General features: G+C 37.8%; 1 protein-coding gene across 2 annotated transcripts in view; it reads right to left on the bottom strand.

Annotated features, from left to right (window-relative positions):
- Positions 1-5767, bottom strand: part of LOC106524680 (colony stimulating factor 3 receptor) — a 22630-nt gene that overhangs the window by 13106 nt on the left and 3757 nt on the right. The window contains exon 1 of one of the 2 annotated variants that reach the window (XM_014018581.1): positions 2295-2424. The exons of the other annotated variant lie outside the window; for it this stretch is intronic. The gene's annotated coding sequence lies outside the window, so the exon portion shown is untranslated. Of the gene's footprint in view, positions 1-2294; positions 2425-5767 lie in introns of those variants that run through there. 2 annotated transcript variants of the gene reach the window in all.

Raw genomic sequence — 5767 nt, 5'->3', positions numbered from 1 at the left:
GAGCATGTTCGGTATCACAATGCATTTTTCTTTAAATAGAAAAAAAATAGATTCACAGAAATAGAAAGTAACAAGTAATGTTGGTTTGTAGATGATTGGTAAAACATATTGAAATATTCGCCAAACATATTGAGCATCTAATGCTAAATAAAGAGTTCCTTAAATTGCTCTACATGAACACATGGCACAGGTGTCAGCTTGGAATTAATTTGAAAAACCCTGCAGACATTTAAAATTCATGAAAAATCATTTTCTGGGCTCGAAAAGCATCAACAGTGAAGCTTGGACCTAACTTCAGAGCGTGACTGTGTGCCTGCACACAGAAACAAAGAACAGCTTAAACTGTGTTGATTATTTTTAAATTCATTTTCAATAAAAGTGAATAAAAAACACACAGTTTAGATGTGCTTAAGACTTTTCATTTACACTGAAAATCATTTTAAAATTGAAGTTTGCAGCAGAAATGCTTTAAAAACAAATGATTTAGTTTTGCAGACTTTTTGACCTTTTGCTTTAAAGTCAGATTTTATCAGCTGTTGTCAGATAAATGTAGATGTGACTCACATCTACATTTGCTCACATCATTTGAGCAAACCAATTCAGTGTTTTTCCTCTACATTATAATAATTCTAATAGAAATCATATGCTTCCAAACATTCAACTGACATTAGTAACATTAAAAACTGAACCTATTCTGTTTTGTTTGTTACTTTTAGCAGGTTATTGCCAATAATCTCCCATTGTTTTGACTTTTTAGGATTTCTTCATCAGACAAATATTTCGTGCAGACGTGCAGACAAACAGCAGTCCCAACCACAAACACCACAACATTGAGTCACTTCTCAAGGGACATTCTGTCCTCTTCTCTGTGTCTGATTCTTCATCTAAAATCCAATCATTTTTATTCAACTATGCAGTAACAAAATGTACATTATTATCCAAACACTTCATTTACARACTGACAGACATCTTTCTTTCTTGAGATTCGATGTCTAAAACTCCATTCTGTGGTCGGAGCAGAAATGTTTACATCTGGAGCATCAATTTGCACAAGTTGAGAAAGTATTATTTGTGATTTGTATATTTTGTACCCATCACTTAGACTGTTAAATCTCCTCCCTTTKTCCAAAACAACTGAGTATTTTGGTGTTTGTTATGCAATGTGACAGAAATAGAAATTCTCCCATTTTTTTCCTTATCAGCAGTGTGCAAAAAGGCCTCCAATTTCTCTTTCCTTTTAAGAATTCCTGCTCGCTGCTACTGGATAATTGCTTGTGGCCACAACAAAAGGCAGCTGAGAAAATGAGAGAGGGAGAGAAAAGAGATGGAGAAGGAGAAAGTCTTCAACTCTGAGAGTGTTCTATCATTAAACAAATAAAGGGCATAAATTCAGTCTGCATATTTCTTTTTTGTGTTGGTTGATAATGTAAAAGTAGCTATTTCTCTCTCTATCTCTCTCTCTCTCTTTGTTTCAGGAATCATGTCACAATGTGTAAAAAAATGTTTTGCTCAGGTTAGTGTTCATTTCCTTTCCCGTTGCTTTCTGGGGTTACAAAACACACACGCTCGAGATTTGGCAATATCCTTCACTTGAAGTGCAATGACAAACACACCCGCAGTTCCCTTTTGTGGGACTTTTTCTCACACAATGCATTGTGTTTTAAATTAGGGGAAAAATACATATTTTTTACAATATCCAGACCAGTCACAGTGCAATTTGTCAAAGTTCAAACATAAAGATCTTTATTGTCAGCACATCCCAAACTCCAAAATTCCAAGAAGCAAATAAGACAAATTGTTTCACTTCCTCTTTTTTTAGATGATTAAAAAACAAGAAGAAATCTGTTTTTCCAACCACAACACGCTACACTTCTTCAATAAAGACACTCTGACCTAAAGAATGTCACAATTATGAAAAAACAGTCAAAATAAATGGTAAATTTAAATTTTAACAAAATATCTGCACATTTGTATCCATTAATAGTTACTTTTTTTTAAAGGGTTGCCTTAGCATTTCTACTAACATCCTAGATTTTGATGGAAGAGTTAAGCCAAAAGGACAAATAAAAAATACATGAAAAAATGGCACAGAGTGGCTAGAAATTGAATTAATTTGGAATTAAATTAGATAAATTTTCCATTCAGCTGTCCAATATGTACCTGAGTGACTAAAAAAAAAATATCCGCTTTGAGAAGTTTTCATTTTCAATCTGGCACAAGTATCATAATGAAAGCAGGAGCAAATTGCTTGATGTGAAGATAAAGGAGAGCCATCAGAGAGGCTCGCCACTCACCACACAACAGCTGCAGCCGACTGAGGAAGACAAGAGGCTCTCATCAGCCCTGATGGTACCAGATGAAACAGTGGGGCTCAAAGCAGCTCCGATTGGAAGATGGTAACGTGAGTGTGTGTGTGTGAGTGTGTGTGTTAGTCAAGTAACAGCACCACCAGCAACATCCTTGTTTTGAATTCAATTTGTGAAACTTCACTCCTTTTCAGGAAGAAACATGTGACTTGTGGGGCCCTGTTATGGGAAGGAAAAACAGGGTGGATAGATTACGAGCAATAACGTCTAAAAAAAAGGGTAGTTGACTTAATCAAGTTAAAGTTTGAAACCTAGAAATTTAATTTGTTTTTTGGCAGAAAGAGTTTGCATTTTTGCTCTTTCCATGAATGAAATTAAAAGTACTTTAAAGTAATCAGATCTTTTTTTTGAAAAAGTGGAAAGATTATGAATAAWCAATAAGTTACCTGTTGCAGGTCTCCACAAAACCCCATTAGAGTAATACATTTTACTTTTGAGTTTAATTAAAGTCAGTTAATAAAAAAACATTTCTACACCAACTTTAACAGATGAAAACAAAGTACTTCAAAATAAATGACAACACAATAATAAAATGTGTAAACAAATCACAAACATACTCAAGAGCTTGAATGTGAGAAACCCTAAAAGTTGATAAAGATTACTGGTGAACAAAATCTAAACACGTAACCAGTGAAGGTACTTTAAAACGTTTGGAGAGTCATTCTGAGTGGGACAAAAAGTGGACTGCTGCCTCATTAACACAAATTCAGTCCAATAAAAACCTTTACATCTTTGCCTTGTTTAATTCTATTTACATTTTTATGATCAATCAGCACAAAAAACAGCAGTAGCACTTCTGCTGCAACTTAGAGCGCTGCAGGGATAAATGGTAATTGGTAAACGGACTGTACATATATAGCACTTTTCTATCCATCCAGGACRCTCAAAGCACTTCACTACAATCACTCCTCATTTACCCATTTACATAATACTCTACTAGGTTTCTACAAAGCTAACATGTACAAACATCTATGGAAACTAATCAGTGCCAATCACATTCATACACTGATGGGACACACATCAGAGGCTTTAGGGTTAAGTATCATGCCCAAGGACACAACAACTGATACAGCTGGACAGAGGATTGAACCGGTGACCTTCCGGTTCCAGGACAACTCCCCTAACCACACTGCCACAGTCGCACCATATATAGGGATATTGTAATATTTCTGCCAATATAACCACATTTAACACATTCTCACTCCCGACTCGGCAACATGTTGACGCTTTTACAAAGTTCCCTCTGCGTCTTATTTTAACTCGTCGGGTGACCCCCTCGCGTCAGTCTTTGCCGCCCACGGCTTTTCCGGGTTGCGCCACCAGGGGTCTTTGGGTCGGGGGTCTGAGGTTAATATGAGGGATCAGGATTAATGGTTAAGTTTGGGGTCAGGGATAGGATGTCTATGGCGAATATTAGGTAATTTTAGGCTTTGGAACACGTGGTTGACATGAATTTCCTACATTTTCTAAAAATGGTTAATTTTACATTTCATGGTTAATGGTTAATTTTAGGTACTGGGGTCAGGGACAGGATGTCTAAAGTGAATAAAGGTAATTTTAGGCTTTGGGATGGTAGTTTTTGTGCATTTTCTACACTTTCTGAAATTATGACAACAGATTCCGCCCCGTCTCGTCAAAAAATGACGCAAGGGGAGTACCCGACGCGTCAAAATCGGACGCAGAGGGAACCTTGGGAAAAGCATCAATAGTATGTGATGACTTGGGAGTGRGAATGGGTTGCCACATTAGGTGAGACTGGCAGTGTAAACATAAAAAAAACTGTGTTTGCAGGAACTGCTTTGAAATATTTTTTGAGACAGGAGCTGTTTTTAAGATGGCTGCAGCCCATTCTGGTTTCAGCCCCACCTGAACTAGCTGCTAGCTCATCAATCAAGTCACCACATTTCATCAAAGTGAGGTAATCCAAAGAGTCACCTAGTTAGCTCTTATCTGTTCATACATTTTCCACAGAAACCCACTTTTAGAATTGTGAACCTCGATGACACGTTCATCTGTGACTGAGTGAGGGGTTCAGCCTTCCTGCCTGATTGATGGAGGTTTTACACTCTCATGGTTTTTTTCACATGATGTTAATATGGCAGCTGTCAAATGTTCAACAAAGAGCATCCAGGGAGCTTTCTTTTAACAATGTGATCATTCTGTCACAGGCTGACCCTTCGGTGTTAAAAGCGACCTTTGCRGAAGCAGAACTGCTTTATCACCAAGGTTGCAGTCATCTCCTGGTCTGAGCCTGCCCACACCTTCGTCAGCGCGATTAGAGAACAAGCTTTTAAACTGCGTTGTAAGCTGTGTCCTAACTCTCCCAAGGGCACTTGAAACTGGTTGCCATATCCCATTTATTAGCTTAATAAATTGTGAAATGATTCTGTTGATGAGGCCTTATTTCAAACGGAGAGCGAAGGCGCGGCAGTAAGCACTAAACTTTTAATCTAACAGCTGCATCTCTGCTCGGCGACTAAGCTGCCCTCAAAATCATCGCGGAGGCCGACGCTTAATCAAGAGGCCGCTGGAGGAAGGAACGGAACGCGCCGTGCAGCGGGTTTCTGAACAGGAATCGGCGGGAGGAGAGAAAAGCAGGCGTTAATTAAAAACACATTAACCGGTTATCATGAGTTGACACWTTTCGCTTGATCTTGTTTCCTAATCAGCAGTAATGAACAAAGTGTTCTCCATCCACTGGGTTTTACATGCAACGTTTCAGTGAGCAGTAAAATTAGCTGAGGGTCCTGGAGCTAAGCTGAACTGATGAAGCTTTGCTACTTTTGACTACGGTTCTTGTACTACTTAACGGAACGCCGTTTCCTCTCCAGCTTCTCACTCATATTATAGACGTGGCTCCCTTCATCTGAAAATATAATTTCATATTTATCTCGGGCAATACAGAGAATTATTAAAGTTAACTTCTATCACAGAAGCTGTAGGCATAGCTTTTGCTAACCATGAATGCTTGCGTACAAATCTGTGAATTATATGTATAAATATGTATTTTTAAACATGTGTTAAAGGGACAAAAAGGAAAGGCAGGAAATGACTCTTGCCATTTAAAACAACTTAAGCCTTAAAATATCCCAGTGATTCAAACAAMTAGTCACAAACACTTACATCAGATAGTTACTCTAACTGGATGTGTCTAACATTGTCTGTTTTGCAACATGTGTTTCACACAGAACATTATTAACACAGAGCAATGTGGTCTGTGGAGTAAACAACCACAGACTTTATTGTGAATATGTGATGCAAATGTGACACATTGGGGTTTTCTAAACAAATTTCACATAAACCTCTGTTAAAAATTCGAAACTCTGAGCTGGCCACAGCCTGACGTTGTTAGCTCGCTTCTTCCAAAAAACAAACAAACGAGAAATAAAATACAATAAATG

This window comes from Austrofundulus limnaeus, unplaced genomic scaffold (assembly GCF_001266775.1).
Source record: "Austrofundulus limnaeus strain Quisiro unplaced genomic scaffold, Austrofundulus_limnaeus-1.0 Scaffold196, whole genome shotgun sequence".
In the NCBI taxonomy this organism is placed as follows: Eukaryota; Metazoa; Chordata; class Actinopteri; order Cyprinodontiformes; family Rivulidae; genus Austrofundulus; species Austrofundulus limnaeus.
This window is presented reverse-complemented; position numbering and strand designations above follow the sequence as displayed.